We start from the raw sequence: 11,632 nt of genomic DNA on the forward strand, positions 1-11,632 counted from the left end.
CTTCTTCGGATGCATCCGAAGAAGTGGGCTGTAGTCCACGAAAGCTTATGCTCTAATAAATTTGTTAGTCTCTAAGGTGCCACAAGTACTCCTGTTCTTCTTTTTACACTGGAGTTGTGCATGAAGGATGAATTTGGCCTGTTACAGGCTCAGCTAAGCAGAGCTTGCAGTTCCTGTTTCACTGGTTCCTCTAAGACATTTAGGGAAGGACAATCTTGCAGCTAAAGCACAAAATTGGGAGTCATAAAGCATGACATCTCTTCCTGGCTCTGCTAGTGGCTTCCTATATGCCTTGCAGTGAATTAGTTAATTTCTTTGTGATGACATTTCAAGGTTTGCAAATGGGCATAATAATGCTTAGGAGTGTTGCAAACTTTAATTCTTTTCTGTAAAGAGGTTTTAAATCTTTAGATAGAAAGCACAGTAGAAGTATGAAATATTTTAATTATTTATAAGTAGGGAGTAGATATGGCCCTAAACCACAATGTTTTGTTTCAGCTCCAGTTCTAATAAAATTCCATCTCTACCAAGTCTCAAGAACACTTTATGCAATGGTGCTGAAAGTAGTTTTGTCCTCAGGATAGTAGCAGCTCTGTTTCCAAATGCAGACAGGGCTAAAAGCATTGGTGTGCAGATGAATGAAACCATTTCAAGGACAAGCAATTCAACAAAACAGTTCATGCCATCAATGTCCCTCCAGTGATTTCCTCCCTTACTGCAGATGCACCCTGTCACAACCTAGCCAAATCTCCCTCTGCAAGCATGCCAGTCTGTTGTGAGTGAACCCAGCTATTGGATCCCAGTGACTTCAATCTAAGCCAAATGAGATCCTGGAAGAACTATGTCACTATTCCTAGCTCTGGGTCTCTAAGACACATTCCCAGCTGCAGACCTTATGTCTGCATCCCTTCCTTGGGATGTGGGGCCCAGCCACCTTAAATCCCAGAACCAGTGCCTGTGCCTTCCTGAGCCTCCAGTTGCTTATACACATTCCCTCAGAGTTTCATCTTATTGTGGGTACTGAACTTCTCGATTAACCTTGTCAGGGACAATGTGGTAGACTAGCAAGGAATAAAGGCTTAGCAAAGGAATTTATTAATCACTGGCACTTTACTCTTAGTTAAAAGTACTTGGGAGTTACAGATCTTTGGAATCAGAGAGGTAGCCGTGTTAGTCTGAATCTGTAAAAAGCAACAGAGGGTCCTGTGGCACCTTTGAGACTAACAGAAGTATTGGGATGCATCTGAAGAAGTGAGGTTCTTACCCACGAAAGCTTATGCTCCCAATACTTCTGTTAGTCTCAAAGGTGCCACAGATCTTTGGAAAACAACAAATGGTCCTGAATGCACTTCCCCTGAATCTGATCTTACCCCTTTTGTGAATCTTGGATTTGGTCACTTAGAGAAGCACCCACCTTTTAAAACAGTTCCTGACCTGTTTGGTCACATGCCCAACAGGAGAAACTGGAGAGCTCCCAGCCATGTGCTCTTCCCCCTCCCCCGCAGGCAGGCTGCTGTGCAGAGAGTTCATTGTTCCAGGGGTTGGCTGGCTAGTCATTGACAGACAATCAGAGTTGATGGCAGATTGCTCTGTCATAGTTTCTCAGACATAGGGTATGTCTTCACTAGAAACAGTACGGAGGCACAGCTGCACCACTGTAGCTACACTGCTGTAGGGCTTCACTTATTACAATGACAGAAAGGGTTCTTCCATCACTGTAGTAAATCCACCTCTCTGAGAGGAGGCAGTTGGATCAATGGAAGTATTTTCCCATTGACCTTGCACTGTCTACACTGGGGCTTAGGTGGGCTTAACTACATCTCTCAGAGGTGTGAGCTGAGAGCTGGGTCAACCTACCTTTCTAGTGTAGATCAGCACGTAGTCATTTCACCAGGTGTCAAGCCCCTAACACAAAATGGTTACTCTAATTCGCAATGGAGAATGCAATACAACATGAGGGTCACACCCCAACCTGAAAGGTTACAATACAAAGTGGCGGTCACAATGAAGGTTACCATCAAATTTAGAGAGACAAGGTGGGTGACATAATATCTTTTACTGGACCAAATTCTGTTGGTGAGAGAGACAAGCTTTCGTGCTTATACAGAGCTCTTCTTCAGGTCACCAGTCTCTAGCATCCTGGCACCAACATGGATACTACAACACTGCAATACAACAACCAAATCTGGCATTCACAAAACAAAATGCAGTTCATAATTTGACACAGACATATACCCATTCTTTCATACACCCTACTATTCACACTTCAATTTCTCAGGGGCAGATGCCATAAGAAATAAAAAATGTAGATATCTGAATAAGTAATAATCGTATAAAGCTTTTAATTCAAAGATCTTAAAATTCTTTTACAAACAGTAATTATAATCTCATGACACCATTAGGAATTAGGTCCTCTAAATTATATACTCCTTTTTCAGACAGGTAGACTGAGCTACATAGAGATTCATTGACTTGTAGAGTGGCAAAGCTGTGAACAATAAATAAAATAATAATAATACCTGGGTTTTATACAGTACTTTTAATCAGGCGATCTCAAAGTGCTTTATAAAGAAGGAAAATATCATTAACCCCATTTTAAAGGTGAGGAAACTGAATCACAGAGCAATGAAGTTACTTGCCCAAAGTCACCTAGCAGTCCAGTATCCAAGCCAGGAATAACACTCGGGTCCAGTGGTCTATCCACTAGGCCACACTGCCTTTCAAAACTCAGAAGACTTGACTCCCAGTCCCTGCACTCTAACTATTAGAGAATATTTCTTCTCAATACATGTTTTTGTTAATGGTAAAATAAATCTTACTCCATCTTGCAAGTTACATTTTTGCCAAATACAATAAACCAAGCAGAACCTAAAAACATTCAATATGGATTATAGCTGACCTTCAGAAAATTATAAAACCCTACTGCTTTTATGTAACTGAAATATTGCTAACTTTAATCCCCATTTTAAAGAAAAAAAGAGTATAATAAAGGGGAAAGGATTTATGTCCAAATATTGACTAGTGACATTATCTAGCTGTCATTATGTTCCTCAGAGTCTTTGTAACACACTTGATCTTAAATCATGGTCTACAGGCTAGCACATATTGTTCCAAATTCTCATATCCTGTGGTTCAGCAACACACACATAGCTCACTTAGGAAGAACCGGCATCATTTGGTCCTGGGAGGAGCAGGGAAGAGCCTTCTCCAGTGCTGAGTTTGTATTTCCTAAGTGTAAAAACAAAGTCAAGTAGCTGCTGAGGGCCTGATCCAAAGCTCATTGAAATCAGTGGAATATTTCCATTGACTTCAATGGGCCTTGTATCAGTGATCAGGACTATTATTAAGGCCTAGGTCTAGATATTCCAGCAGGTAGCAAAGGAGGTTGGGAGGAGCCAGGGAGTTCTGTGAAGCACACATAGGAAGACTGAGCTTCTTCTGTTTGAATAACCAGGTCCCCATATGTGCCCCCTGCATCAACAAGCAACATAGTATTTGCTGAGTGGCAACAAAAGCACAATACAATGGTTTGAGTCTCCTCAATCATACATGATTGTGAGTGGGAGGAGAAGAGGAGCTCTGCTGTTTGAAAAAAGTAGCAGCTTCCTCTCCCCATTTGGCATTTAAAAATGTATATCATAATATTTTAATATATTATTTACTACAGTATTTTTCTTAAAATCGTGACTTTCCCATCAAGTTTTACTCTAGAGAAAGGATGACTGACTGCTGACTCCAAGTGGTGCTTGCCTGCTTAAGGGACAGTTCAGTTATATTTCAGTGATGATCTTGAGGGATTTCTGAAATCCGAAAAGCAACAACAGCACATGGACTTACGTAGCAATTACCAAGGAAAATCTGCAAGCTTCTTTCACAGAGTATTCACCTCTGTAGTCAGGCTGAACCATTCCTTCACGGGCTCATTTATCCATTCTCTATCATACTTGGCGATGACACATCCCTCCTTCTAAATACCCAGACTGGTTTCTTAAGTTAAGCTTGTTCTAGTACAGGAGAAAGAACATGAAATGGAACTTTGCTGTGCCAGGTTTTCCTACATTTCTAAAAATCTGTAATTATTTTGAATGACTAATGAAACTTAACTGTAATATGATTTATGTGCTATGGAGGCAGCAGCCTGAACCCAACCCTGAGAGGAGAAGGATACCACAAGACTATGTGAACATACTTCTCTTCCTGCTAAACAAAGGGTAACATTGACAGGTTCCAAAGGAAAGCTTGTCCAGGCCTATAGCTGCATCAGTGACCCTTACACAGAGAGTTTAAGTAATATGCAGCATGGATAGAGGTTCTCAGAACATGGTCCAAGGTATAAGCCTAGACCAGTGGATGCTGGTGGTATATGAAAGTGGAAAGCATAACTGACATACATCGGTATATTTAGAGCTAATGCCTAGCATAGTGATCACTGTATCTGGCTTAAAAACATGTTGGGTAAAGTCTACCTTAAGGAGCCTCTACTGGCCTGAAAAACCTGAAGTCTTTTGCTGCTCCTCTTGTCCCATTCTTAAAGAATTCCTGGGGGTGGGGGTGCACCTTTTCACTCCTCACTAATCAAGACATTTTAATCTCCCACCCTATTCCTGTACTGTCTCACAATGCCATTTAGAAGCAGGAGCAGTTGCACAATGTTTTCATGGCCATCGATATGTGTAGGTCAGTCAGCTTGCATTTATTCAAATAGTTATATTCCTGTTAGCCCAAATGATACATTTAAAAATACTTTGGTGTTTGGTTTGACGGTATGGCCACCATTAAAAATAACCTGAAGCTCTTATTCACCAGAATAGTCCCATTGAACTCCCTGGGACCACACACATAAATAAGGGCTGTAGACTAGCCTAGATAATCTGAAGTGTAATATAACATGGAGGCCATTCCATGATAATAATAAGACACAAAGTATGTTCATTTATTAATTCAAGACATACAATTTCTTCATAGAGCTCTGATGCCCCTAACACTTAAAGAGGATCTTTGATTAGAAAGTCAGATTTTGTAATGCTGCTGTGGCTGCTATCTCAATGTAATGTTCTAATGTTAAAACATTACAATGCAGAACCAAGGTCATGAGGTAGTCTTGATTTTACAGATGAATGCATTGAAGCAGATGGAAGTATATTATCAGCTGTCAGATGCTAAAGCATCTGCTGCAGTCAATCTCTAGCCTTGGCTGCTTTCAAATACTTTTCTCTCCTAACCCAGTGATTAATACAAGTGATTCCAGAGCTTAAAATTTTGCTGAACCAGAAGCAGCAGATCAATATTCTATTTTTTTTCTGAAACTATCTGACTCAAAGCAATTGTGAATGTTTTTGATCTTTGACTGTTAATTAAGATGCCCTCACTCTATGAGACTGATTCTCCTCTCATGTACATACCAGTTTAACACAAGTGTAACTTCATTTACTTCAGTGAAGTTACTCCTGATTTAGACCATCAGGAGAGGAGACTCAGACCCTATAGCTAAATCTTGCCTTTACTGGGCAGCTATGCTAACCTGTATGGACATAATCCTGGAGTTCTTTCTCAGGGTCCAATTCATGGTTGCTATCCCAGCTCTGCCAGCCTAAAGCTGCTGTATAGCCATTGTAACTGGGCACTGGAGAATTTTCCTGGTATAGAGGGACTCTTCAGGTGGCTACTGTGGTAAGGGGGAGTTCCTGGAGGGGAAAGAGCATGGTCTGAGCACTGCTGCAATCTAGATATTCCCACCTGCTAGACAGCCCCTTGGGACTACAGGCGGCTTAGTGCAAGGTAGAGAAGACCCTGAGGTGGCTCTAACTCTGCTGCTGGTGGGTGAGATGTCTCCAGCCAACCCCAGAAGAGACATGAAAGTGAGGTAAAGTTCCTTTTGCCTTTCCTGTCCCCAGCCCTCCAACTCAGTTTGGTTGCAACAATGAGCTGGGCCTTCAGTATTGACTAGACTTCAGTTGATTTCAGTGGGAGGAAGGCTGGGTAAGAACTTGGCGCTAGTTGTACCAGAAACTTTTAGCAATACTTGTTTACACAATATATCTCATTATGTTTCTTGTTTTTAGTCTGCTAAATTGAAATGAAAGAAGGCTATTTATTACTACATCTCAAACCGGTGAAATAACCCGCCAGGAAACCATTTTACTTACTGTTATTATGTTGAAGACATTGCTTGGCTAAGAAAAGTTGATCAGCATGATAATTTAATGAAAAATATTATAGATACCTTCCTATCAAATACACACTCTACAAACAAGATGTTCATTTAATTGGAAAGAGGAAGTATGTTTCTGTGACTCTGCCATGGTATTCATCTGTTGTGACAACTGTTAAAACATGTTGTGCAAAGATTAATCTGACTTTTTGGCTTTAATCTTTTCAAGTTTGTTGTTTTACGTATATCTACTCTAAAGAGTGTAATAATTTAGGCAGCACAGAACAACATGCATAGGATACAGTTCAATAAAGTTACACAAAGCTCTTACACTGTTGTGGGTATGAAATTGTATGTCCCTGTGACTACTACAAATGAATTTTTTTAAAACCCTCACTAATACAAAGTCTCCATTGGTACCAAAAGGTTAGAAATTTTTAAAAAATATAAATGGTTAAAAAAGCAAGCATGTGTAAGGTATTTATAGTTATTTGTCTCATCCTATACTAGGGTGGTATGCTTTCAGTGAGTAAGCAGTGTGGTAACCTCTAGGCAAGGTTGACATTTATTTAAAAATGTAAATCTTAATATATATAACAACCCCCCCCCCCTGGATTTTGTTAGAATACTTCTATGCTCATTTCAACCAAAAACGAAGACTATTAGGCTCCACCAACACAGATGAGGAAGAGTTTTGTAGTTCTTGCATATTTTATATGCTAAAAATAGCCATGTTCTCATTTTAGTACCATGAGAAACCTCAAGCTGAGGGTTAGCAAAGGACCATAAAAAAGTGCATGATTAGGAGGTCAAAACAGCAACAGAGCAGACAGTATCAGAATGAAAAGTTAGGAGGGAGATGGGCAAGTCAGATATTCTGCATGATTGAGTTAATGGAGTTACTTTACCGCCACAGCAAAACGCTTATAAACTAGACCAGAGGTGGGCAAACTATGGCCCACGGGACCATAGGCGTGCACAGCCCATTAGGGTGTGCACCCAGGGAGCCCCGCCCTAGCTCCGCCCCTGCCCTGCCCTAGTCCCATCCCCATCCACTCCCTCCTACTTCCCGCTCCCTAACTCCCCCCCTCAGAACTCCCAACCCCCCTGCTCCTTCTCCCCCCCGACTACCCCCTCCTGGGACCCCTGCCCCTAACTGCCCCCCAGGACTCCACCCCCTAACTAAGCCTCCCTGCTCCTTGTCCCCTGACTGCCCCCCTAGGACCCTACCCCCTACCTGTCCCCTGATTGCCCCGACCCTTATCCACACCCCCGCCCCCAGACAGACCCCCAGGACTCCCACGCCTATCCAACTGCTCCCCACCCCCTGACAGGACCCCCAGAACTCCCGACCCATACAACCCCCCTGCTCGCTGCCTCCCCCAACCCCTCTCACACCCCTGCCTCCTGACAGCTCCCCCAGAACTCCTGACTCATCCAACCGCCCCCAGCTCCTTGTCCCCTGACCACTCCCTCCAGAGACCCCCCCACTAACTGCCCACCCAGGACTCCCTTTGCTCCCTGTCCCCTGACTGCCCTGACCCCTATCCACTCCCCGCCCCTTGAGAGACCCCGGGACTCCCATGCCCCATCCAATCCCCCCTGCTCCCTGACTGCCCCCCCAGACGCCCCCCACCCCCTATCCAACCCACCCAGGGCCGGCTCTAGGCACCAGCAAAACAAGCTGGTGCTTTGGGGCGGCACATTTTTAGGGGCGGCATGGCCGGCGTCACAATGCCGCCCCTGCTGCCCCTAAAAATGTGCCCCAGCCACCCTAGCTCACCTCCGCTGCTGCCTCCGCTCATGCGCCACGGTGCGCGAAACAGCTGATTCGCGCGCTGCTGCTCACCCTCCCTCCCAGGCTTTCAAGCCTGGGAGGGAGGGGGAGATCCCGAGCGGCTGCGGCGCGCGAAACAGCTGATTCGCGCGCTGCTGCTCACCCTCCCTCCCAGGCTTGAGAGCCTGGGGAGAGGAGGCAGGGCTGGGGATTTGGGGAAGGGGCGGAGTTGAGGCGGGGCCGGGGGGCGAGGTAAGAAAAAAACAGGGGGAGGGCAGAGTCCATGCACCGCTACAGGCTGAGGACTGACTGGCTAAACAGCAGTTCTGCAGCTGCAAAAAATTGATTTTGCTAGGGGCAGCAAAAATCCTAGAGCCGGCCCTGAACCCACCCTGCTCCCTGTCCCCTGACTGCCCTAACCCCTATCGACCCCCTGCCCCCTGACAGACCCCCAGACTGTCTCCCATGCCCCATCCAATCTCCCCTGCTCCCCGACTCCTCCCTCCAGAGACCCCCCCGCCCCTAACCACCACCCCCGGGATCCCACCCCCATCCAACTCACCCTGTACCCTGATTGCCCCCACCCCTTATCAAACTCCCCTGGCCCCAGACCCCTTACCATGAGATGAGGCTCCTAGCCTCCCCCCGGAGCCAAACACTGCCCCACGGAGCGCACAGCCCCGGCCCCCAGAGTGCTGTGCACGTGGCGGCATGACTCCAGGGGAGGGGGGAGCATGTCTGACTCCCCGTGGAGCCCCAGCCCCCAGAGCACTGCACGCAGCGGCATGGCTCCAGGGAAGGGGGGAGCATGTCTGCCTCGCCGCTGAGCCAAACGCTGCCCCGTGGGAGTGTGCAGCCCCAGCCCCCAGAGCGCTGTGTGCGCATGCGCACAGCAGCATGGCTCCAGGGGAGAGGGGGAAGGCGGGGGAGGGGCCGGCGGCTTGCTGCATTCAGCCGGGAGCGCGGACCCCAGGGCTTGCTGCGCCGGGAGAGTGGAGCCATTTGCCCACCCCTGCATTAGGGTGTGCCTGGGCACACCCAGCACACCCCGTGCGCACGCCTATGCGGGACCCTCCTGCCTGGCCCCTGTGCTCCTGGCCCAGGAGGCTAGCTGCTGGCCCTTCCCCTGCTGTTCCCCCTCCACGCAGCCTCAGCTCGCTCCGCCGCTGGCGCAATGCTCTGGGCAGTAGGGCTGCAAGCTCCAAGGGCAGCGCAGCTGCAGAGCCGGGGCCTGACCTGGTGCTCTGTGCTGCGCGGTGGCGTGGCTGGCTCCAGCTGGGCGGCGCGGCTGCCTGTCTTGGTTAGCTGGGAGGTGCAGCTAGCACCGCCAGCCACCGGTGCTCCAGGCAGCACCGTAAGGAGGCAGGGAGCAGGGGGGTTGGATAAAGGGCAGGGGAGTTCAGGGTGGTAGTCAGGGGGTGGGGGTGTGGATAGGGGTTGGGGCAGTCAGAGGGCAGGAAACAGGGGGGTAGAATGGGAGCAGGTGTTCCCAGGGGGCAGTCAGGAAGGGGGGGGGTGGATGGGGCAGTGGGGGGCAGGGGTTCCGGGGGCGGTCAGGGGACAGGGAGAAGGGGTGGTTGGATGGGGCAGGAGTCCCGGGGAGAGGGCCGTCAGGGGGCGAGAAGCAGGAGGGATTGGATAGGGGGCGGGGCCGGGCCACACCTGGCTGTTGGGGAGGCACAGCCTCCACTAACCGGCCCTCCATACAATTTTGGAAACCCAATGCGGCCCTCAGGCCAGAAAGTTTGCCCACACCTGAACTAGACTGAGCTATGACGTAGGTGAGGTAGCCATTAAAGCTCAAGAAAAATAGAAGGCATGGCTCACCAGGAAACCAGAGATGGTGTGTTTGGAGTAATAATATTTAAAAGTGTACAGAGGAATTAGGAAGACTCCTGTGAACAATCTCACTTTCTAGTTCTGGTATAAAAATTCCATCCAGTTTGTAGAAGGATGAAACATATTTCCTTTAGTAATACAATACAAAGCTTTTGATACGGTCTCCCAAAGTATTCTTGCCAGCAAGTTAAAAAAGTATGGATTGGATGAATGGACTATAAGGTGATAGAAAGCTCGCTAGATTGTCAGGCTCAACGGGTAGTGATCAACAGCTTGATATCTTGTTGGCAGTGGAGTGCCCGAGGGGTCGGTCCTAGGGCCGGTTTTGTTCAACATCTTTATTAATGATCTGGATGATGGGATTAATTGCACCCCCAGCAAGTTCGCAGATGACACTAAGATGGGGGGAGAGGTACATATGCTGGAGGGTAGGGATAGGGTCCAGAGTGACCTAGACAAATTGGAGGATTGGGCCAAAAGAAATCAGATGAGGTTCAACAAGGACAAGTGCAGAGTCCATGCACCGCTACAGGCTGGGGACGGACTGGCTAAACAGCAGTTCTGCAGAAAAGGACCTGGGGATTACAGTGGACGAGAAGCTGGATATGAGTCAGCAGTGTGACCTCATTGCCAAGAAGGCCAACAGCATATTGGGCTGTATTAGTAGGAGCATTGCCAGCAGATCAAGGGAAGTGATTATTCCCCTTTATTCGACACTGGTGAGGCCACACCTGGAGTATTGCATCCAGTTTTGGTCCCCCCCACTACAGAAGGGATGTGGACAAATTGGAGAGAGTCCAGTGGAGGGCAACGAAAATGATTAGGGGGGCTGGGGCACATGACTTATGAGGCGAGGCTGAGGGAACTGGGGTTATTTAGTCTGCAGAAGAGATGAGTGAGGGGGAATTTGATAGCAGCCTTCAACTACCTGAAGGGGGGTTCCAAAGAGGATAGAGCTCAGCTGTTCTCAGTGGTGGCAGATGACAGAACAAGAAGCAATGGTCTCAACTTGCAGTGGGGGAGGTCTAGGTTGGATATTAGGAAACACTATTTCACTAGGAGGGTGATGAAGCACTGGAATGGGTTACCTAGGGAGGGGGTGGAATCTCCATCCTTAGAGCTTTTTAAGGCCCAGCTTGACAAAGCCTTGTCTGGGATGATTTAGTTCAGGGATTCTCAGACTTTTGTACTGGTGACCCCTTTCACACAGCAAGCTTCTGAGTGCAACCTCCCTTATGCATTAAAAATGCTTTTTTATACATTTAACACCATTATAAATGCTGGAGGCAAAGTGGGGTTTGGGGTGGAGGCTGACAGCTCACGACCCCCCATGTAATAACCTCACGACCCTCGAGGGGTCCTGACCCCCAGTTTGAGAACTCCTGATTTAGTTGGTGTTGGTCCTGCTTTGAGCAGGGGATTTGACAAGATGACCTCCTGAGGTCTCTTCCAACCCTAATATTCTATGATTCTATGAATAGTTTACTGATGGCAAGGAATCTCCTAGTTCAGTAACACTGGTAACGAGGCTAAATTTATACATTCAGTTTATTCCTATAACTGGAGGAATTCCTTCAGTGTCAATTCTGTTTTTTAATAAGTTACATTATCCTAAAAAAGCCCACCCCAGTTTGTTTTCTGTGCTCTCAACACACAGCACCACACCCCAGTCAATATTCCTCTATTGAAGAATCCTCCAATTGCATAGGGCTGTCACAGTTGGGTCCTATGCCCTATCCCCTCCTAGCCTAAGGGACATAGGCACGGTAAACGGGTATTGCCAGGGTATAGGAATCTCCTAGTAATTCCAGCTGCTGGGCAGCCAGTTCAGCAACCCCAGGATCAGAGGAGTATAAACTTGGCTT

Source organism: Trachemys scripta, chromosome 7 (genome assembly GCF_013100865.1).
Source record: "Trachemys scripta elegans isolate TJP31775 chromosome 7, CAS_Tse_1.0, whole genome shotgun sequence".
Classification (NCBI taxonomy): Eukaryota; Metazoa; Chordata; order Testudines; family Emydidae; genus Trachemys; species Trachemys scripta.